General features: G+C 45.7%; 10 non-coding genes across 10 annotated transcripts; all 10 read left to right on the top strand.

The window, feature by feature from the left end:
- Positions 1-958: 958 nt before the first annotated feature.
- trnal-uag (transfer RNA leucine (anticodon UAG)) lies at positions 959-1,040 on the top strand. The gene has a single exon. It is a non-coding gene; the product is annotated as a tRNA-Leu (tRNA).
- A 2,250-nt stretch (positions 1,041-3,290) lies between these two features.
- trnal-uag (transfer RNA leucine (anticodon UAG)) lies at positions 3,291-3,372 on the top strand. The gene has a single exon. It is a non-coding gene; the product is annotated as a tRNA-Leu (tRNA).
- A 2,250-nt stretch (positions 3,373-5,622) lies between these two features.
- trnal-uag (transfer RNA leucine (anticodon UAG)) lies at positions 5,623-5,704 on the top strand. The gene has a single exon. It is a non-coding gene; the product is annotated as a tRNA-Leu (tRNA).
- Positions 5,705-7,954: 2,250 nt separating this feature from the next.
- Positions 7,955-8,036, top strand: trnal-uag (transfer RNA leucine (anticodon UAG)). Its single transcript has one exon. It is a non-coding gene; the product is annotated as a tRNA-Leu (tRNA).
- Positions 8,037-10,286: 2,250 nt separating this feature from the next.
- trnal-uag (transfer RNA leucine (anticodon UAG)) lies at positions 10,287-10,368 on the top strand. The gene has a single exon. It is a non-coding gene; the product is annotated as a tRNA-Leu (tRNA).
- A 2,250-nt stretch (positions 10,369-12,618) lies between these two features.
- On the top strand, positions 12,619-12,700 carry trnal-uag (transfer RNA leucine (anticodon UAG)). Its single transcript has one exon. It is a non-coding gene; the product is annotated as a tRNA-Leu (tRNA).
- Positions 12,701-14,950: 2,250 nt separating this feature from the next.
- Positions 14,951-15,032, top strand: trnal-uag (transfer RNA leucine (anticodon UAG)). The gene has a single exon. It is a non-coding gene; the product is annotated as a tRNA-Leu (tRNA).
- A 2,250-nt stretch (positions 15,033-17,282) lies between these two features.
- trnal-uag (transfer RNA leucine (anticodon UAG)) lies at positions 17,283-17,364 on the top strand. Its single transcript has one exon. It is a non-coding gene; the product is annotated as a tRNA-Leu (tRNA).
- Positions 17,365-19,615: 2,251 nt separating this feature from the next.
- On the top strand, positions 19,616-19,697 carry trnal-uag (transfer RNA leucine (anticodon UAG)). Its single transcript has one exon. It is a non-coding gene; the product is annotated as a tRNA-Leu (tRNA).
- A 2,251-nt stretch (positions 19,698-21,948) lies between these two features.
- Positions 21,949-22,030, top strand: trnal-uag (transfer RNA leucine (anticodon UAG)). The gene has a single exon. It is a non-coding gene; the product is annotated as a tRNA-Leu (tRNA).
- Positions 22,031-22,602: the final 572 nt, after the last annotated feature.

Below are 22,602 nucleotides of genomic sequence, written 5' to 3' on the forward strand. Positions count from 1 at the left end.
AAATGTAATGCAACTCCATTTAATTACTGTGCAAAGTATTGTAAACTTTTCTCCAACCTGGTTGTGATCATATGCCATTCTGTTTGAGAGCTCTTCACATCGAGAACAAAAAGCACTCAAGGGCAGTTAGCACCTCTTCCGGAGTGGGGGGTGGGGTGAGCTAATTACCTTTTGACTTCTGTTACTACGTTCAGAAACTGTCTTTTAGATTGATGTGAACAGAAACTGCATTTCTAATAAGCACCGTGGAATTTAGCATAATTTATTGAGTCGCTTCTCGTCGACTCAGTTGGTATCCATGTGGCTCATATCCAGGTGTGAACATCTCTGCAGCGAATTGCACGGTTAAGGCAAAAAGGCAAGGAAAGTGGCATCTCGAACCGGCTCCGAGGTCAGAGCATCCTCACAATGTGCTCTGTCGTTCTCGGATTGTAATGCTACCTCCGGTTTTAGGGTGGAGAACATTCTTTGGGACTCTTATTCTGCAAAACAGACACAGTGACTGAAACGATGCTGCGCGGTATGATGTGGAACACGGCCAGCTCAGCTTTGTGCATTTTCCCTGTAGTCCGGTGTGTTTCATGTTCCGTGCAAACGTGAAAGTCGTCCTGTTTCGAGCAATGGGCGAAATCATTTAGCAAAGCAAGAATCGAAATTGCATTAATGTCAAGCAGCTCATGGTTATTTGACCAAATCATAAGCGAACATATATTCTCACGCACTCACAGATACAATTGTAGCTGAAAAGAGTCTGAGAAGATAGACTCAACTTAGCATTGATACTTATCTGGATTGATGGGCTATCATTGTCTGCAGCGAAATTAATATTGTAGACGGGCACATCCCAGCAGTTGTGCGAGTCGGAGAGGGATCATGGAACCCTTTTCACGTGACTTTGCATCTGTTGTTATGCAGCATCACAATTGGAAGTGCAAGAAAATGGGGAGCGCGGACGGCTGGTAGTGTGGCCGAGCGGTCTAAGGCGCTGGATTTAGGCTCCAGTCTCGACAGAGGCGTGGGTTCGAATCCCACCGCTGCCATTTTCTGCTGATCGTTAAAATGCTGTTTCGACTCCTGCTGCATTTCTGTTTAAAACTGAAGAAACATGTGTGTGCTTCCCGGGCAATTAACTGTGGTGTGGGAAAGTGCCGACTTTTCCGGTGTCTGTGCTGTCATGATCGTGCTCGCCTCCCGCGCGGAAAATCGCAAACAGCTCTGCTGTCCCAGACAAGTTGTGCGTTTACTGGAACCGAATGGAGGCTGTTATTTCATTGCTGCTGTGAAACAAAGTCCTGCGGTCGCTCGACTCGTCGTTATTTTGTTTTCTGAAATGGGAAAATCGTTCCAATGAATTGCGATGTCAAATGTTATTGAATTTCTCCCATTTCCTTCATTTCCGTCCTGGAGACATCGGAAGGGAAAGGTAATGTAATCGAGACTGTGATTGGTGAAATTCACTTTTTATGGCCCATTCTTATTGTGTTCTTTCTTTCTCTCTTTTCAGCATTGTCTGGGAAGTGGTGGTGCACTCAGGCTCCAGTATGTTTGAAAGAGCAGTTTGGAATTGCCCTGTTGTTAGTTGTGAGATTACTTTATGGCTCATGCCCCCGGCCTGTCTCACATTTAGCATTCATGCTCGCTGTGTCTGAAAACGCATTTGGTTTGCCAGTTTTGTTTGTGTTCCGTGTTAAATGCTTTCTGTTTTGCGATTCGCTCAATACATTACGAATTAACAGGGTTTCTGAGGTAACTTCCAGCTGCAAAACTCCTCAACTGAGAATCTGGGAAAATTTCCCGCAGTATGGTCAGTCGGAGCAAAAGTAAGGAAGTCGTTCGTTTCTGCAGTGTTTCACAATGCTACTTGTCCGGTGAGCAGTCGAACAGACGAAATGATACTGCCACAGACTGCGACGGCAAGCTCCCCTAAAAAGTAATCCTTTACAGCCGGTGTAAGCAACACAATGTTATTGGCGCACACCGCGTGGAAACAGATACTTCGGTGTATCTCGTCCATGCTCACCACATAGCCATGATTAAACAAGTCCCATTAAACAACGAGCTATTGGAAACAGAAAGGTGAAAGGTAAAATGGCTTCAACTTTCAGTGCTGGGTGCCACTGAGCGTCCGCAGAGGCGACTGCGGCTGGTTTTTGTAGTGTAGTGGTCATCACGTTCGCCTTACGCGCGAAAGGTCCCCAGTACGAAACTGGGCAGAAACTGCTTTGCTCTTCAACTGTAGCATTTAACATGAACAAAAACGGTGCTTTTTTGCTTGCTTTCCCATCTGCAAACCTGCCTTCGAATTTGCTTGAACAAATCTGCTCTCGTAGTGAAATGTAATGCAACTCCATTTAATTACTGTGCAAAGTATTGTAAATTTTTCTCCAACCTGGTTGTGATCATATGCCATTCTGTTTGAGAGCTCTTCACATCGAGAACAAAAAGCACTCAAGGGCAGTTAGCACCTCTTCCGGAGTGGGGGGTGGGGTGAGCTAATTACCTTTTGACTTCTGTTACTACGTTCAGAAACTGTCTTTTAGATTGATGTGAACAGAAACTGCATTTCTAATAAGCACCGTGGAATTTAGCATAATTTATTGAGTCGCTTCTCGTCGACTCAGTTGGTATCCATGTGGCTCATATCCAGGTGTGAACATCTCTGCAGCGAATTGCACGGTTAAGGCAAAAAGGCAAGGAAAGTGGCATCTCGAACCGGCTCCGAGGTCAGAGCATCCTCACAATGTGCTCTGTCGTTCTCGGATTGTAATGCTACCTCCGGTTTTAGGGTGGAGAACATTCTTTGGGACACTTATTCTGCAAAACAGACACAGTGACTGAAACGATGCTGCGCGGTATGATGTGGAACACGGCCAGCTCAGCTTTGTGCATTTTCCCTGTAGTCCGGTGTGTTTCATGTTCCGTGCAAACGTGAAAGTCGTCCTGTTTCGAGCAATGGGCGAAATCATTTAGCAAAGCAAGAATCGAAATTGCATTAATGTCAAGCAGCTCATGGTTATTTGACCAAATCATAAGCGAACATATATTCTCACGCACTCACAGATACAATTGTAGCTGAAAAGAGTCTGAGAAGATAGACTCAACTTAGCATTGATACTTATCTGGATTGATGGGCTATCATTGTCTGCAGCGAAATTAATATTGTAGACGGGCACATCCCAGCAGTTGTGCGAGTCGGAGAGGGATCATGGAACCCTTTTCACGTGACTTTGCATCTGTTGTTATGCAGCATCACAATTGGAAGTGCAAGAAAATGGGGAGCGCGGACGGCTGGTAGTGTGGCCGAGCGGTCTAAGGCGCTGGATTTAGGCTCCAGTCTCGACAGAGGCGTGGGTTCGAATCCCACCGCTGCCATTTTCTGCTGATCGTTAAAATGCTGTTTCGACTCCTGCTGCATTTCTGTTTAAAACTGAAGAAACATGTGTGTGCTTCCCGGGCAATTAACTGTGGTGTGGGAAAGTGCCGACTTTTCCGGTGTCTGTGCTGTCATGATCGTGCTCGCCTCCCGCGCGGAAAATCGCAAACAGCTCTGCTGTCCCAGACAAGTTGTGCGTTTACTAGAACCGAATGGAGGCTGTTATTTCATTGCTGCTGTGAAACAAAGTCCTGCGGTCGCTCGACTCGTCGTTATTTTGTTTTCTGAAATGGGAAAATCGTTCCAATGAATTGCGATGTCAAATGTTATTGAATTTCTCCCATTTCCTTCATTTCCGTCCTGGAGACATCGGAAGGGAAAGGTAATGTAATCGAGACTGTGATTGGTGAAATTCACTTTTTATGGCCCATTCTTATTGTGTTCTTTCTTTCTCTCTTTTCAGCATTGTCTGGGAAGTGGTGGTGCACTCAGGCTCCAGTATGTTTGAAAGAGCAGTTTGGAATTGCCCTGTTGTTAGTTGTGAGATTACTTTATGGCTCATGCCCCCGGCCTGTCTCACATTTAGCATTCATGCTCGCTGTGTCTGAAAACGCATTTGGTTTGCCAGTTTTGTTTGTGTTCCGTGTTAAATGCTTTCTGTTTTGCGATTCGCTCAATACATTACGAATTAACAGGGTTTCTGAGGTAACTTCCAGCTGCAAAACTCCTCAACTGAGAATCTGGGAAAATTTCCCGCAGTATGGTCAGTCGGAGCAAAAGTAAGGAAGTCGTTCGTTTCTGCAGTGTTTCACAATGCTACTTGTCCGGTGAGCAGTCGAACAGACGAAATGATACTGCCACAGACTGCGACGGCAAGCTCCCCTAAAAAGTAATCCTTTACAGCCGGTGTAAGCAACACAATGTTATTGGCGCACACCGCGTGGAAACAGATACTTCGGTGTATCTCGTCCATGCTCACCACATAGCCATGATTAAACAAGTCCCATTAAACAACGAGCTATTGGAAACAGAAAGGTGAAAGGTAAAATGGCTTCAACTTTCAGTGCTGGGTGCCACTGAGCGTCCGCAGAGGCGACTGCGGCTGGTTTTTGTAGTGTAGTGGTCATCACGTTCGCCTTACGCGCGAAAGGTCCCCAGTACGAAACTGGGCAGAAACTGCTTTGCTCTTCAACTGTAGCATTTAACATGAACAAAAACGGTGCTTTTTTGCTTGCTTTCCCATCTGCAAACCTGCCTTCGGATTTGCTTGAACAAATCTGCTCTCGTAGTGAAATGTAATGCAACTCCATTTAATTACTGTGCAAAGTATTGTAAACTTTTCTCCAACCTGGTTGTGATCATATGCCATTCTGTTTGAGAGCTCTTCACATCGAGAACAAAAAGCACTCAAGGGCAGTTAGCACCTCTTCCGGAGTGGGGGGTGGGGTGAGCTAATTACCTTTTGACTTCTGTTACTACGTTCAGAAACTGTCTTTTAGATTGATGTGAACAGAAACTGCATTTCTAATAAGCACCGTGGAATTTAGCATAATTTATTGAGTCGCTTCTCGTCGACTCAGTTGGTATCCATGTGGCTCATATCCAGGTGTGAACATCTCTGCAGCGAATTGCACGGTTAAGGCAAAAAGGCAAGGAAAGTGGCATCTCGAACCGGCTCCGAGGTCAGAGCATCCTCACAATGTGCTCTGTCGTTCTCGGATTGTAATGCTACCTCCGGTTTTAGGGTGGAGAACATTCTTTGGGACTCTTATTCTGCAAAACAGACACAGTGACTGAAACGATGCTGCGCGGTATGATGTGGAACACGGCCAGCTCAGCTTTGTGCATTTTCCCTGTAGTCCGGTGTGTTTCATGTTCCGTGCAAACGTGAAAGTCGTCCTGTTTCGAGCAATGGGCGAAATCATTTAGCAAAGCAAGAATCGAAATTGCATTAATGTCAAGCAGCTCATGGTTATTTGACCAAATCATAAGCGAACATATATTCTCACGCACTCACAGATACAATTGTAGCTGAAAAGAGTCTGAGAAGATAGACTCAACTTAGCATTGATACTTATCTGGATTGATGGGCTATCATTGTCTGCAGCGAAATTAATATTGTAGACGGGCACATCCCAGCAGTTGTGCGAGTCGGAGAGGGATCATGGAACCCTTTTCACGTGACTTTGCATCTGTTGTTATGCAGCATCACAATTGGAAGTGCAAGAAAATGGGGAGCGCGGACGGCTGGTAGTGTGGCCGAGCGGTCTAAGGCGCTGGATTTAGGCTCCAGTCTCGACAGAGGCGTGGGTTCGAATCCCACCGCTGCCATTTTCTGCTGATCGTTAAAATGCTGTTTCGACTCCTGCTGCATTTCTGTTTAAAACTGAAGAAACATGTGTGTGCTTCCCGGGCAATTAACTGTGGTGTGGGAAAGTGCCGACTTTTCCGGTGTCTGTGCTGTCATGATCGTGCTCGCCTCCCGCGCGGAAAATCGCAAACAGCTCTGCTGTCCCAGACAAGTTGTGCGTTTACTAGAACCGAATGGAGGCTGTTATTTCATTGCTGCTGTGAAACAAAGTCCTGCGGTCGCTCGACTCGTCGTTATTTTGTTTTCTGAAATGGGAAAATCGTTCCAATGAATTGCGATGTCAAATGTTATTGAATTTCTCCCATTTCCTTCATTTCCGTCCTGGAGACATCGGAAGGGAAAGGTAATGTAATCGAGACTGTGATTGGTGAAATTCACTTTTTATGGCCCATTCTTATTGTGTTCTTTCTTTCTCTCTTTTCAGCATTGTCTGGGAAGTGGTGGTGCACTCAGGCTCCAGTATGTTTGAAAGAGCAGTTTGGAATTGCCCTGTTGTTAGTTGTGAGATTACTTTATGGCTCATGCCCCCGGCCTGTCTCACATTTAGCATTCATGCTCGCTGTGTCTGAAAACGCATTTGGTTTGCCAGTTTTGTTTGTGTTCCGTGTTAAATGCTTTCTGTTTTGCGATTCGCTCAATACATTACGAATTAACAGGGTTTCTGAGGTAACTTCCAGCTGCAAAACTCCTCAACTGAGAATCTGGGAAAATTTCCCGCAGTATGGTCAGTCGGAGCAAAAGTAAGGAAGTCGTTCGTTTCTGCAGTGTTTCACAATGCTACTTGTCCGGTGAGCAGTCGAACAGACGAAATGATACTGCCACAGACTGCGACGGCAAGCTCCCCTAAAAAGTAATCCTTTACAGCCGGTGTAAGCAACACAATGTTATTGGCGCACACCGCGTGGAAACAGATACTTCGGTGTATCTCGTCCATGCTCACCACATAGCCATGATTAAACAAGTCCCATTAAACAACGAGCTATTGGAAACAGAAAGGTGAAAGGTAAAATGGCTTCAACTTTCAGTGCTGGGTGCCACTGAGCGTCCGCAGAGGCGACTGCGGCTGGTTTTTGTAGTGTAGTGGTCATCACGTTCGCCTTACGCGCGAAAGGTCCCCAGTACGAAACTGGGCAGAAACTGCTTTGCTCTTCAACTGTAGCATTTAACATGAACAAAAACGGTGCTTTTTTGCTTGCTTTCCCATCTGCAAACCTGCCTTCGGATTTGCTTGAACAAATCTGCTCTCGTAGTGAAATGTAATGCAACTCCATTTAATTACTGTGCAAAGTATTGTAAACTTTTCTCCAACCTGGTTGTGATCATATGCCATTCTGTTTGAGAGCTCTTCACATCGAGAACAAAAAGCACTCAAGGGCAGTTAGCACCTCTTCCGGAGTGGGGGGTGGGGTGAGCTAATTACCTTTTGACTTCTGTTACTACGTTCAGAAACTGTCTTTTAGATTGATGTGAACAGAAACTGCATTTCTAATAAGCACCGTGGAATTTAGCATAATTTATTGAGTCGCTTCTCGTCGACTCAGTTGGTATCCAAGTGGCTCATATCCAGGTGTGAACATCTCTGCAGCGAATTGCACGGTTAAGGCAAAAAGGCAAGGAAAGTGGCATCTCGAACCGGCTCCGAGGTCAGAGCATCCTCACAATGTGCTCTGTCGTTCTCGGATTGTAATGCTACCTCCGGTTTTAGGGTGGAGAACATTCTTTGGGACTCTTATTCTGCAAAACAGACACAGTGACTGAAACGATGCTGCGCGGTATGATGTGGAACACGGCCAGCTCAGCTTTGTGCATTTTCCCTGTAGTCCGGTGTGTTTCATGTTCCGTGCAAACGTGAAAGTCGTCCTGTTTCGAGCAATGGGCGAAATCATTTAGCAAAGCAAGAATCGAAATTGCATTAATGTCAAGCAGCTCATGGTTATTTGACCAAATCATAAGCGAACATATATTCTCACGCACTCACAGATACAATTGTAGCTGAAAAGAGTCTGAGAAGATAGACTCAACTTAGCATTGATACTTATCTGGATTGATGGGCTATCATTGTCTGCAGCGAAATTAATATTGTAGACGGGCACATCCCAGCAGTTGTGCGAGTCGGAGAGGGATCATGGAACCCTTTTCACGTGACTTTGCATCTGTTGTTATGCAGCATCACAATTGGAAGTGCAAGAAAATGGGGAGCGCGGACGGCTGGTAGTGTGGCCGAGCGGTCTAAGGCGCTGGATTTAGGCTCCAGTCTCGACAGAGGCGTGGGTTCGAATCCCACCGCTGCCATTTTCTGCTGATCGTTAAAATGCTGTTTCGACTCCTGCTGCATTTCTGTTTAAAACTGAAGAAACATGTGTGTGCTTCCCGGGCAATTAACTGTGGTGTGGGAAAGTGCCGACTTTTCCGGTGTCTGTGCTGTCATGATCGTGCTCGCCTCCCGCGCGGAAAATCGCAAACAGCTCTGCTGTCCCAGACAAGTTGTGCGTTTACTGGAACCGAATGGAGGCTGTTATTTCATTGCTGCTGTGAAACAAAGTCCTGCGGTCGCTCGACTCGTCGTTATTTTGTTTTCTGAAATGGGAAAATCGTTCCAATGAATTGCGATGTCAAATGTTATTGAATTTCTCCCATTTCCTTCATTTCCGTCCTGGAGACATCGGAAGGGAAAGGTAATGTAATCGAGACTGTGATTGGTGAAATTCACTTTTTATGGCCCATTCTTATTGTGTTCTTTCTTTCTCTCTTTTCAGCATTGTCTGGGAAGTGGTGGTGCACTCAGGCTCCAGTATGTTTGAAAGAGCAGTTTGGAATTGCCCTGTTGTTAGTTGTGAGATTACTTTATGGCTCATGCCCCCGGCCTGTCTCACATTTAGCATTCATGCTCGCTGTGTCTGAAAACGCATTTGGTTTGCCAGTTTTGTTTGTGTTCCGTGTTAAATGCTTTCTGTTTTGCGATTCGCTCAATACATTACGAATTAACAGGGTTTCTGAGGTAACTTCCAGCTGCAAAACTCCTCAACTGAGAATCTGGGAAAATTTCCCGCAGTATGGTCAGTCGGAGCAAAAGTAAGGAAGTCGTTCGTTTCTGCAGTGTTTCACAATGCTACTTGTCCGGTGAGCAGTCGAACAGACGAAATGATACTGCCACAGACTGCGACGGCAAGCTCCCCTAAAAAGTAATCCTTTACAGCCGGTGTAAGCAACACAATGTTATTGGCGCACACCGCGTGGAAACAGATACTTCGGTGTATCTCGTCCATGCTCACCACATAGCCATGATTAAACAAGTCCCATGAAACAACGAGCTATTGGAAACAGAAAGGTGAAAGGTAAAATGGCTTCAACTTTCAGTGCTGGGTGCCACTGAGCCTCCGCAGAGGCGACTGCGGCTGGTTTTTGTAGTGTAGTGGTCATCACGTTCGCCTTACGCGCGAAAGGTCCCCAGTACGAAACTGGGCAGAAACTGCTTTGCTCTTCAACTGTAGCATTTAACATGAACAAAAACGGTGCTTTCTTGCTTGCTTTCCCATCTGCAAACCTGCCTTCGAATTTGCTTGAACAAATCTGCTCTCGTAGTGAAATGTAATGCAACTCCATTTAATTACTGTGCAAAGTATTGTAAATTTTTCTCCAACCTGGTTGTGATCATATGCCATTCTGTTTGAGAGCTCTTCACATCGAGAACAAAAAGCACTCAAGGGCAGTTAGCACCTCTTCCGGAGTGGGGGGTGGGGTGAGCTAATTACCTTTTGACTTCTGTTACTACGTTCAGAAACTGTCTTTTAGATTGATGTGAACAGAAACTGCATTTCTAATAAGCACCGTGGAATTTAGCATAATTTATTGAGTCGCTTCTCGTCGACTCAGTTGTTATCCATGTGGCTCATATCCAGGTGTGAACATCTCTGCAGCGAATTGCACGGTTAAGGCAAAAAGGCAAGGAAAGTGGCATCTCGAACCGGCTCCGAGGTCAGAGCATCCTCACAATGTGCTCTGTCGTTCTCGGATTGTAATGCTACCTCCGGTTTTAGGGTGGAGAACATTCTTTGGGACTCTTATTCTGCAAAACAGACACAGTGACTGAAACGATGCTGCGCGGTATGATGTGGAACACGGCCAGCTCAGCTTTGTGCATTTTCCCTGTAGTCCGGTGTGTTTCATGTTCCGTGCAAACGTGAAAGTCGTCCTGTTTCGAGCAATGGGCGAAATCATTTAGCAAAGCAAGAATCGAAATTGCATTAATGTCAAGCAGCTCATGGTTATTTGACCAAATCATAAGCGAACATATATTCTCACGCACTCACAGATACAATTGTAGCTTAAAAGAGTCTGAGAAGATAGACTCAACTTAGCATTGATACTTATCTGGATTGATGGGCTATCATTGTCTGCAGCGAAATTAATATTGTAGACGGGCACATCCCAGCAGTTGTGCGAGTCGGAGAGGGATCATGGAACCCTTTTCACGTGACTTTGCATCTGTTGTTATGCAGCATCACAATTGGAAGTGCAAGAAAATGGGGAGCGCGGACGGTTGGTAGTGTGGCCGAGCGGTCTAAGGCGCTGGATTTAGGCTCCAGTCTCGACAGAGGCGTGGGTTCGAATCCCACCGCTGCCATTTTCTGCTGATCGTTAAAATGCTGTTTCGACTCCTGCTGCATTTCTGTTTAAAACTGAAGAAACATGTGTGTGCTTCCCGGGCAATTAACTGTGGTGTGGGAAAGTGCCGACTTTTCCGGTGTCTGTGCTGTCATGATCGTGCTCGCCTCCCGCGCGGAAAATCGCAAACAGCTCTGCTGTCCCAGACAAGTTGTGCGTTTACTGGAACCGAATGGAGGCTGTTATTTCATTGCTGCTGTGAAACAAAGTCCTGCGGTCGCTCGACTCGTCGTTATTTTGTTTTCTGAAATGGGAAAATCGTTCCAATGAATTGCGATGTCAAATGTTATTGAATTTCTCCCATTTCCTTCATTTCCGTCCTGGAGACATCGGAAGGGAAAGGTAATGTAATCGAGACTGTGATTGGTGAAATTCACTTTTTATGGCCCATTCTTATTGTGTTCTTTCTTTCTCTCTTTTCAGCATTGTCTGGGAAGTGGTGGTGCACTCAGGCTCCAGTATGTTTGAAAGAGCAGTTTGGAATTGCCCTGTTGTTAGTTGTGAGATTACTTTATGGCTCATGCCCCCGGCCTGTCTCACATTTAGCATTCATGCTCGCTGTGTCTGAAAACGCATTTGGTTTGCCAGTTTTGTTTGTGTTCCGTGTTAAATGCTTTCTGTTTTGCGATTCGCTCAATACATTACGAATTAACAGGGTTTCTGAGGTAACTTCCAGCTGCAAAACTCCTCAACTGAGAATCTGGGAAAATTTCCCGCAGTATGGTCAGTCGGAGCAAAAGTAAGGAAGTCGTTCGTTTCTGCAGTGTTTCACAATGCTACTTGTCCGGTGAGCAGTCGAACAGACGAAATGATACTGCCACAGACTGCGACGGCAAGCTCCCCTAAAAAGTAATCCTTTACAGCCGGTGTAAGCAACACAATGTTATTGGCGCACACCGCGTGGAAACAGATACTTCGGTGTATCTCGTCCATGCTCACCACATAGCCATGATTAAACAAGTCCCATTAAACAACGAGCTATTGGAAACAGAAAGGTGAAAGGTAAAATGGCTTCAACTTTCAGTGCTGGGTGCCACTGAGCGTCCGCAGAGGCGACTGCGGCTGGTTTTTGTAGTGTAGTGGTCATCACGTTCGCCTTACGCGCGAAAGGTCCCCAGTACGAAACTGGGCAGAAACTGCTTTGCTCTTCAACTGTAGCATTTAACATGAACAAAAACGGTGCTTTTTTGCTTGCTTTCCCATCTGCAAACCTGCCTTCGGATTTGCTTGAACAAATCTGCTCTCGTAGTGAAATGTAATGCAACTCCATTTAATTACTGTGCAAAGTATTGTAAACTTTTCTCCAACCTGGTTGTGATCATATGCCATTCTGTTTGAGAGCTCTTCACATCGAGAACAAAAAGCACTCAAGGGCAGTTAGCACCTCTTCCGGAGTGGGGGGTGGGGTGAGCTAATTACCTTTTGACTTCTGTTACTACGTTCAGAAACTGTCTTTTAGATTGATGTGAACAGAAACTGCATTTCTAATAAGCACCGTGGAATTTAGCATAATTTATTGAGTCGCTTCTCGTCGACTCAGTTGGTATCCATGTGGCTCATATCCAGGTGTGAACATCTCTGCAGCGAATTGCACGGTTAAGGCAAAAAGGCAAGGAAAGTGGCATCTCGAACCGGCTCCGAGGTCAGAGCATCCTCACAATGTGCTCTGTCGTTCTCGGATTGTAATGCTACCTCCGGTTTTAGGGTGGAGAACATTCTTTGGGACTCTTATTCTGCAAAACAGACACAGTGACTGAAACGATGCTGCGCGGTATGATGTGGAACACGGCCAGCTCAGCTTTGTGCATTTTCCCTGTAGTCCGGTGTGTTTCATGTTCCGTGCAAACGTGAAAGTCGTCCTGTTTCGAGCAATGGGCGAAATCATTTAGCAAAGCAAGAATCGAAATTGCATTAATGTCAAGCAGCTCATGGTTATTTGACCAAATCATAAGCGAACATATATTCTCACGCACTCACAGATACAATTGTAGCTGAAAAGAGTCTGAGAAGATAGACTCAACTTAGCATTGATACTTATCTGGATTGATGGGCTATCATTGTCTGCAGCGAAATTAATATTGTAGACGGGCACATCCCAGCAGTTGTGCGAGTCGGAGAGGGATCATGGAACCCTTTTCACGTGACTTTGCATCTGTTGTTATGCAGCATCACAATTGGAAGTGCAAGAAAATGGGGAGCGCGGACGGCTGGTAGTGTGGCCGAGCGGTCTAAGGCGCTGGATTTAGGCTCCAGTCTCGACAGAGGCGTGGGTTCGAATCCCACCGCTGCCATTTTCTGCTGATCGTTAAAATGCTGTTTCGACTCCTGCTGCATTTCTGTTTAAAACTGAAGAAACATGTGTGTGCTTCCCGGGCAATTAACTGTGGTGTGGGAAAGTGCCGACTTTTCCGGTGTCTGTGCTGTCATGATCGTGCTCGCCTCCCGCGCGGAAAATCGCAAACAGCTCTGCTGTCCCAGACAAGTTGTGCGTTTACTGGAACCGAATGGAGGCTGTTATTTCATTGCTGCTGTGAAACAAAGTCCTGCGGTCGCTCGACTCGTCGTTATTTTGTTTTCTGAAATGGGAAAATCGTTCCAATGAATTGCGATGTCAAATGTTATTGAATTTCTCCCATTTCCTTCATTTCCGTCCTGGAGACATCGGAAGGGAAAGGTAATGTAATCGAGACTGTGATTGGTGAAATTCACTTTTTATGGCCCATTCTTATTGTGTTCTTTCTTTCTCTCTTTTCAGCATTGTCTGGGAAGTGGTGGTGCACTCAGGCTCCAGTATGTTTGAAAGAGCAGTTTGGAATTGCCCTGTTGTTAGTTGTGAGATTACTTTATGGCTCATGCCCCCGGCCTGTCTCACATTTAGCATTCATGCTCGCTGTGTCTGAAAACGCATTTGGTTTGCCAGTTTTGTTTGTGTTCCGTGTTAAATGCTTTCTGTTTTGCGATTCGCTCAATACATTACGAATTAACAGGGTTTCTGAGGTAACTTCCAGCTGCAAAACTCCTCAACTGAGAATCTGGGAAAATTTCCCGCAGTATGGTCAGTCGGAACAAAAGTAAGGAAGTCGTTCGTTTCTGCAGTGTTTCACAATGCTACTTGTCCGGTGAGCAGTCGAACAGACGAAATGATACTGCCACAGACTGCGACGGCAAGCTCCCCTAAAAAGTAATCCTTTACAGCCGGTGTAAGCAACACAATGTTATTGGCGCACACCGCGTGGAAACAGATACTTCGGTGTATCTCGTCCATGCTCACCACATAGCCATGATTAAACAAGTCCCATGAAACAACGAGCTATTGGAAACAGAAAGGTGAAAGGTAAAATGGCTTCAACTTTCAGTGCTGGGTGCCACTGAGCCTCCGCAGAGGCGACTGCGGCTGGTTTTTGTAGTGTAGTGGTCATCACGTTCGCCTTACGCGCGAAAGGTCCCCAGTACGAAACTGGGCAGAAACTGCTTTGCTCTTCAACTGTAGCATTTAACATGAACAAAAACGGTGCTTTCTTGCTTGCTTTCCCATCTGCAAACCTGCCTTCGGATTTGCTTGAACAAATCTGCTCTCGTAGTGAAATGTAATGCAACTCCATTTAATTACTGTGCAAAGTATTGTAAACTTTTCTCCAACCTGGTTGTGATCATATGCCATTCTGTTTGAGAGCTCTTCACATCGAGAACAAAAAGCACTCAAGGGCAGTTAGCACCTCTTCCGGAGTGGGGGGTGGGGTGAGCTAATTACCTTTTGACTTCTGTTACTACGTTCAGAAACTGTCTTTTAGATTGATGTGAACAGAAACTGCATTTCTAATAAGCACCGTGGAATTTAGCATAATTTATTGAGTCGCTTCTCGTCGACTCAGTTGGTATCCATGTGGCTCATATCCAGGTGTGAACATCTCTGCAGCGAATTGCACGGTTAAGGCAAAAAGGCAAGGAAAGTGGCATCTCGAACCGGCTCCGAGGTCAGAGCATCCTCATAATGTGCTCTGTCGTTCTCGGATTGTAATGCTACCTCCGGTTTTAGGGTGGAGAACATTCTTTGGGACTCTTATTCTGCAAAACAGACACAGTGACTGAAACGATGCTGCGCGGTATGATGTGGAACACGGCCAGCTCAGCTTTGTGCATTTTCCCTGTAGTCCGGTGTGTTTCATGTTCCGTGCAAACGTGAAAGTCGTCCTGTTTCGAGCAATGGGCGAAATCATTTAGCAAAGCAAGAATCGAAATTGCATTAATGTCAAGCAGCTCATGGTTATTTGACCAAATCATAAGCGAACATATATTCTCACGCACTCACAGATACAATTGTAGCTGAAAAGAGTCTGAGAAGATAGACTCAACTTAGCATTGATACTTATCTGGATTGATGGGCTATCATTGTCTGCAGCGAAATTAATATTGTAGACGGGCACATCCCAGCAGTTGTGCGAGTCGGAGAGGGATCATGGAACCCTTTTCACGTGACTTTGCATCTGTTGTTATGCAGCATCACAATTGGAAGTGCAAGAAAATGGGGAGCGCGGACGGCTGGTAGTGTGGCCGAGCGGTCTAAGGCGCTGGATTTAGGCTCCAGTCTCGACAGAGGCGTGGGTTCGAATCCCACCGCTGCCATTTTCTGCTGATCGTTAAAATGCTGTTTCGACTCCTGCTGCATTTCTGTTTAAAACTGAAGAAACATGTGTGTGCTTCCCGGGCAATTAACTGTGGTGTGGGAAAGTGCCGACTTTTCCGGTGTCTGTGCTGTCATGATCGTGCTCGCCTCCCGCGCGGAAAATCGCAAACAGCTCTGCTGTCCCAGACAAGTTGTGCGTTTACTGGAACCGAATGGAGGCTGTTATTTCATTGCTGCTGTGAAACAAAGTCCTGCGGTCGCTCGACTCGTCGTTATTTTGTTTTCTGAAATGGGAAAATCGTTCCAATGAATTGCGATGTCAAATGTTATTGAATTTCTCCCATTTCCTTCATTTCCGTCCTGGAGACATCGGAAGGGAAAGGTAATGTAATCGAGACTGTGATTGGTGAAATTCACTTTTTATGGCCCATTCTTATTGTGTTCTTTCTTTCTCTCTTTTCAGCATTGTCTGGGAAGTGGTGGTGCACTCAGGCTCCAGTATGTTTGAAAGAGCAGTTTGGAATTGCCCTGTTGTTAGTTGTGAGATTACTTTATGGCTCATGCCCCCGGCCTGTCTCACATTTAGCATTCATGCTCGCTGTGTCTGAAAACGCATTTGGTTTGCCAGTTTTGTTTGTGTTCCGTGTTAAATGCTTTCTGTTTTGCGATTCGCTCAATACATTACGAATTAACAGGGTTTCTGAGGTAACTTCCAGCTGCAAAACTCCTCAACTGAGAATCTGGGAAAATTTCCCGCAGTATGGTCAGTCGGAGCAAAAGTAAGGAAGTCGTTCGTTTCTGCAGTGTTTCACAATGCTACTTGTCCGGTGAGCAGTCGAACAGACGAAATGATACTGCCACAGACTGCGACGGCAAGCTCCCCTAAAAAGTAATCCTTTACAGCCGGTGTAAGCAACACAATGTTATTGGCGCACACCGCGTGGAAACAGATACTTCGGTGTATCTCGTCCATGCTCACCACATAGCCATGATTAAACAAGTCCCATGAAACAACGAGCTATTGGAAACAGAAAGGTGAAAGGTAAAATGGCTTCAACTTTCAGTGCTGGGTGCCACTGAGCCTCCGCAGAGGCGACTGCGGCTGGTTTTTGTAGTGTAGTGGTCATCACGTTCGCCTTACGCGCGAAAGGTCCCCAGTACGAAACTGGGCAGAAACTGCTTTGCTCTTCAACTGTAGCATTTAACATGAACAAAAACGGTGCTTTCTTGCTTGCTTTCCCATCTGCAAACCTGCCTTCGGATTTGCTTGAACAAATCTGCTCTCGTAGTGAAATGTAATGCAACTCCATTTAATTACTGTGCAAAGTATTGTAAACTTTTCTCCAACCTGGTTGTGATCATATGCCATTCTGTTTGAGAGCTCTTCACATCGAGAACAAAAAGCACTCAAGGGCAGTTAGCACCTCTTCCGGAGTGGGGGGTGGGGTGAGCTAATTACCTTTTGACTTCTGTTACTACGTTCAGAAACTGTCTTTTAGATTGATGTGAACAGAAACTGCATTTCTAATAAGCACCGTGGAATTTAGCATAATTTATTGAGTCGCTTCTCGTCGACTCAGTTGGTATCCATGTGGCTCATATCCAGGTGTGAACATCTCTGCAGCGAATTGCACGGTTAAGGCAAAAAGGCAAGGAAAGTGGCATCTCGAACCGGCTCCGAGGTCAGAGCATCCTCATAATGTGCTCTGTCGTTCTCGGATTGTAATGCTACCTCCGGTTTTAGGGTGGAGAACATTCTTTGGGACTCTTATTCTGCAAAACAGACACAGTGACTGAAACGATGCTGCGCGGTATGATGTGGAACACGGCCAGCTCAGCTTTGTGCATTTTCCCTGTAGTCCGGTGTGTTTCATGTTCCGTGCAAACGTGAAAGTCGTCCTGTTTCGAGCAATGGGCGAAATCATTTAGCAAAGCAAGAATCGAAATTGCATTAATGTCAAGCAGCTCATGGTTATTTGACCAAATCATAAGCGAACATATATTCTCACGCACTCACAGATACAATTGTAGCTGAAAAGAGTCTGAGAAGATAGACTCAACTTAGCATTGATACTTATCTGGATTGATGGGCTATCATTGTCTGCAGCGAAATTAATATTGTAGACGGGCACATCCCAGCAGTTGTGCGAGTCGGAGAGGGATCATGGAACCCTTTTCACGTGACTTTGCATCTGTTGTTATGCAGCATCACAATTGGAAGTGCAAGAAAATGGGGAGCGCGGACGGCTGGTAGTGTGGCCGAGCGGTCTAAGGCGCTGGATTTAGGCTCCAGTCTCGACAGAGGCGTGGGTTCGAATCCCACCGCTGCCATTTTCTGCTGATCGTTAAAATGCTGTTTCGACTCCTGCTGCATTTCTGTTTAAAACTGAAGAAACATGTGTGTGCTTCCCGGGCAATTAACTGTGGTGTGGGAAAGTGCCGACTTTTCCGGTGTCTGTGCTGTCATGATCGTGCTCGCCTCCCGCGCGGAAAATCGCAAACAGCTCTGCTGTCCCAGACAAGTTGTGCGTTTACTGGAACCGAATGGAGGCTGTTATTTCATTGCTGCTGTGAAACAAAGTCCTGCGGTCGCTCGACTCGTCGTTATTTTGTTTTCTGAAATGGGAAAATCGTTCCAATGAATTGCGATGTCAAATGTTATTGAATTTCTCCCATTTCCTTCATTTCCGTCCTGGAGACATCGGAAGGGAAAGGTAATGTAATCGAGACTGTGATTGGTGAAATTCACTTTTTATGGCCCATTCTTATTGTGTTCTTTCTTTCTCTCTTTTCAGCATTGTCTGGGAAGTGGTGGTGCACTCAGGCTCCAGTATGTTTGAAAGAGCAGTTTGGAATTGCCCTGTTGTTAGTTGTGAGATTACTTTATGGCTCATGCCCCCGGCCTGTCTCACATTTAGCATTCATGCTCGCTGTGTCTGAAAACGCATTTGGTTTGCCAGTTTTGTTTGTGTTCCGTGTTAAATGCTTTCTGTTTTGCGATTCGCTCAATACATTACGAATTAACAGGGTTTCTGAGGTAACTTCCAGCTGCAAAACTCCTCAACTGAGAATCTGGGAAAATTTCCCGCAGTATGGTCAGTCGGAGCAAAAGTAAGGAAGTCGTTCGTTTCTGCAGTGTTTCACAATGCTACTTGTCCGGTGAGCAGTCGAACAGACGAAATGATACTGCCACAGACTGCGACGGCAAGCTCCCCTAAAAAGTAATCCTTTACAGCCGGTGTAAGCAACACAATGTTATTGGCGCACACCGCGTGGAAACAGATACTTCGGTGTATCTCGTCCATGCTCACCACATAGCCATGATTAAACAAGTCCCATTAAACAACGAGCTATTGGAAACAGAAAGGTGAAAGGTAAAATGGCTTCAACTTTCAGTGCTGGGTGCCACTGAGCGTCCGCAGAGGCGACTGCGGCTGGTTTTTTGTAGTGTAGTGGTCATCACGTTCGCCTTACGCGCGAAAGGTCCCCAGTACGAAACTGGGCAGAAACTGCTTTGCTCTTCAACTGTAGCATTTAACATGAACAAAAACGGTGATTTTTTGCTTGCTTTCCCATCTGCAAACCTGCCTTCGGATTTGCTTGAACAAATCTGCTCTCGTAGTGAAATGTAATGCAACTCCATTTAATTACTGTGCAAAGTATTGTAAACTTTTCTCCAACCTGGTTGTGATCATATGCCATTCTGTTTGAGAGCTCTTCACATCGAGAACAAAAAGCACTCAAGGGCAGTTAGCACCTCTTCCGGAGTGGGGGGTGGGGTGAGCTAATTACCTTTTGACTTCTGTTACTACGTTCAGAAACTGTCTTTTAGATTGATGTGAACAGAAACTGCATTTCTAATAAGCACCGTGGAATTTAGCATAATTTATTGAGTCGCTTCTCGTCGACTCAGTTGGTATCCATGTGGCTCATATCCAGGTGTGAACATCTCTGCAGCGAATTGCACGGTTAAGGCAAAAAGGCAAGGAAAGTGGCATCTCGAACCGGCTCCGAGGTCAGAGCATCCTCACAATGTGCTCTGTCGTTCTCGGATTGTAATGCTACCTCCGGTTTTAGGGTGGAGAACATTCTTTGGGACTCTTATTCTGCAAAACAGACACAGTGACTGAAACGATGCTGCGCGGTATGATGTGGAACACGGCCAGCTCAGCTTTGTGCATTTTCCCTGTAGTCCGGTGTGTTTCATGTTCCGTGCAAACGTGAAAGTCGTCCTGTTTCGAGCAATGGGCGAAATCATTTAGCAAAGCAAGAATCGAAATTGCATTAATGTCAAGCAGCTCATGGTTATTTGACCAAATCATAAGCGAACATATATTCTCACGCACTCACAGATACAATTGTAGCTGAAAAGAGTCTGAGAAGATAGACTCAACTTAGCATTGATACTTATCTGGATTGATGGGCTATCATTGTCTGCAGCGAAATTAATATTGTAGACGGGCACATCCCAGCAGTTGTGCGAGTCGGAGAGGGATCATGGAACCCTTTTCACGTGACTTTGCATCTGTTGTTATGCAGCATCACAATTGGAAGTGCAAGAAAATGGGGAGCGCGGACGGCTGGTAGTGTGGCCGAGCGGTCTAAGGCGCTGGATTTAGGCTCCAGTCTCGACAGAGGCGTGGGTTCGAATCCCACCGCTGCCATTTTCTGCTGATCGTTAAAATGCTGTTTCGACTCCTGCTGCATTTCTGTTTAAAACTGAAGAAACATGTGTGTGCTTCCCGGGCAATTAACTGTGGTGTGGGAAAGTGCCGACTTTTCCGGTGTCTGTGCTGTCATGATCGTGCTCGCCTCCCGCGCGGAAAATCGCAAACAGCTCTGCTGTCCCAGACAAGTTGTGCGTTTACTGGAACCGAATGGAGGCTGTTATTTCATTGCTGCTGTGAAACAAAGTCCTGCGGTCGCTCGACTCGTCGTTATTTTGTTTTCTGAAATGGGAAAATCGTTCCAATGAATTGCGATGTCAAATGTTATTGAATTTCTCCCATTTCCTTCATTTCCGTCCTGGAGACATCGGAAGGGAAAGGTAATGTAATCGAGACTGTGATTGGTGAAATTCACTTTTTATGGCCCATTCTTATTGTGTTCTTTCTTTCTCTCTTTTCAGCATTGTCTGGGAAGTGGTGGTGCACTCAGGCTCCAGTATGTTTGAAAGAGCAGTTTGGAATTGCCCTGTTGTTAGTTGTGAGATTACTTTATGGCTCATGCCCCCGGCCTGTCTCACATTTAGCATTCATGCTCGCTGTGTCTGAAAACGCATTTGGTTTGCCAGTTTTGTTTGTGTTCCGTGTTAAATGCTTTCTGTTTTGCGATTCGCTCAATACATTACGAATTAACAGGGTTTCTGAGGTAACTTCCAGCTGCAAAACTCCTCAACTGAGAATCTGGGAAAATTTCCCGCAGTATGGTCAGTCGGAGCAAAAGTAAGGAAGTCGTTCGTTTCTGCAGTGTTTCACAATGCTACTTGTCCGGTGAGCAGTCGAACAGACGAAATGATACTGCCACAGACTGCGACGGCAAGCTCCCCTAAAAAGTAATCCTTTACAGCCGGTGTAAGCAACACAATGTTATTGGCGCACACCGCGTGGAAACAGATACTTCGGTGTATCTCGTCCATGCTCACCACATAGCCATGATTAAACAAGTCCCATTAAACAACGAGCTATTGGAAACAGAAAGGTGAAAGGTAAAATGGCTTCAACTTTCAGTGCTGGGTGCCACTGAGCGTCCGCAGAGGCGACTGCGGCTGGTTTTTTGTAGTGTAGTGGTCATCACGTTCGCCTTACGCGCGAAAGGTCCCCAGTACGAAACTGGGCAGAAACTGCTTTGCTCTTCAACTGTAGCATTTAACATGAACAAAAACGGTGCTTTTTTGCTTGCTTTCCCATCTGCAAACCTGCCTTCGGATTTGCTTGAACAAATCTGCTCTCGTAGTGAAATGTAATGCAACTCCATTTAATTACTGTGCAAAGTATTGTAAACTTTTCTCCAACCTGGTTGTGATCATATGCCATTCTGTTTGAGAGCTCTTCACATCGAGAACAAAAAGCACTCAAGGGCAGTTAGCACCTCTTCCGGAGTGGGGGGTGGGGTGAGCTAATTACCTTTTGACTTCTGTTACTACGTTCAGAAACTGTCTTTTAGATTGATGTGAACAGAAACTGCATTTCTAATAAGCACCGTGGAATTTAGCATAATTTATTGAGTCGCTTCTCGTCGACTCAGTTGGTATCCATGTGGCTCATATCCAGGTGTGAACATCTCTGCAGCGAATTGCACGGTTAAGGCAAAAAGGCAAGGAAAGTGGCATCTCGAACCGGCTCCGAGGTCAGAGCATCCTCACAATGTGCTCTGTCGTTCTCGGATTGTAATGCTACCTCCGGTTTTAGGGTGGAGAACATTCTTTGGGACTCTTATTCTGCAAAACAGACACAGTGACTGAAACGATGCTGCGCGGTATGATGTGGAACACGGCCAGCTCAGCTTTGTGCATTTTCCCTGTAGTCCGGTGTGTTTCATGTTCCGTGCAAACGTGAAAGTCGTCCTGTTTCGAGCAATGGGCGAAATCATTTAGCAAAGCAAGAATCGAAATTGCATTAATGTCAAGCAGCTCATGGTTATTTGACCAAATCATAAGCGAACATATATTCTCACGCACTCACAGATACAATTGTAGCTGAAAAGAGTCTGAGAAGATAGACTCAACTTAGCATTGATACTTATCTGGATTGATGGGCTATCATTGTCTGCAGCGAAATTAATATTGTAGACGGGCACATCCCAGCAGTTGTGCGAGTCGGAGAGGGATCATGGAACCCTTTTCACGTGACTTTGCATCTGTTGTTATGCAGCATCACAATTGGAAGTGCAAGAAAATGGGGAGCGCGGACGGCTGGTAGTGTGGCCGAGCGGTCTAAGGCGCTGGATTTAGGCTCCAGTCTCGACAGAGGCGTGGGTTCGAATCCCACCGCTGCCATTTTCTGCTGATCGTTAAAATGCTGTTTCGACTCCTGCTGCATTTCTGTTTAAAACTGAAGAAACATGTGTGTGCTTCCCGGGCAATTAACTGTGGTGTGGGAAAGTGCCGACTTTTCCGGTGTCTGTGCTGTCATGATCGTGCTCGCCTCCCGCGCGGAAAATCGCAAACAGCTCTGCTGTCCCAGACAAGTTGTGCGTTTACTGGAACCGAATGGAGGCTGTTATTTCATTGCTGCTGTGAAACAAAGTCCTGCGGTCGCTCGACTCGTCGTTATTTTGTTTTCTGAAATGGGAAAATCGTTCCAATGAATTGCGATGTCAAATGTTATTGAATTTCTCCCATTTCCTTCATTTCCGTCCTGGAGACATCGGAAGGGAAAGGTAATGTAATCGAGACTGTGATTGGTGAAATTCACTTTTTATGGCCCATTCTTATTGTGTTCTTTCTTTCTCTCTTTTCAGCATTGTCTGGGAAGTGGTGGTGCACTCAGGCTCCAGTATGTTTGAAAGAGCAGTTTGGAATTGCCCTGTTGTTAGTTGTGAGATTACTTTATGGCTCATGCCCCCGGC

Source organism: Chiloscyllium plagiosum, unplaced genomic scaffold (genome assembly GCF_037043375.1).
Source record: "Chiloscyllium plagiosum isolate Xiang-an unplaced genomic scaffold, Cpla_swu_hap1 HiC_scaffold_111, whole genome shotgun sequence".
Taxonomy (NCBI): domain Eukaryota; kingdom Metazoa; phylum Chordata; class Chondrichthyes; order Orectolobiformes; family Hemiscylliidae; genus Chiloscyllium; species Chiloscyllium plagiosum.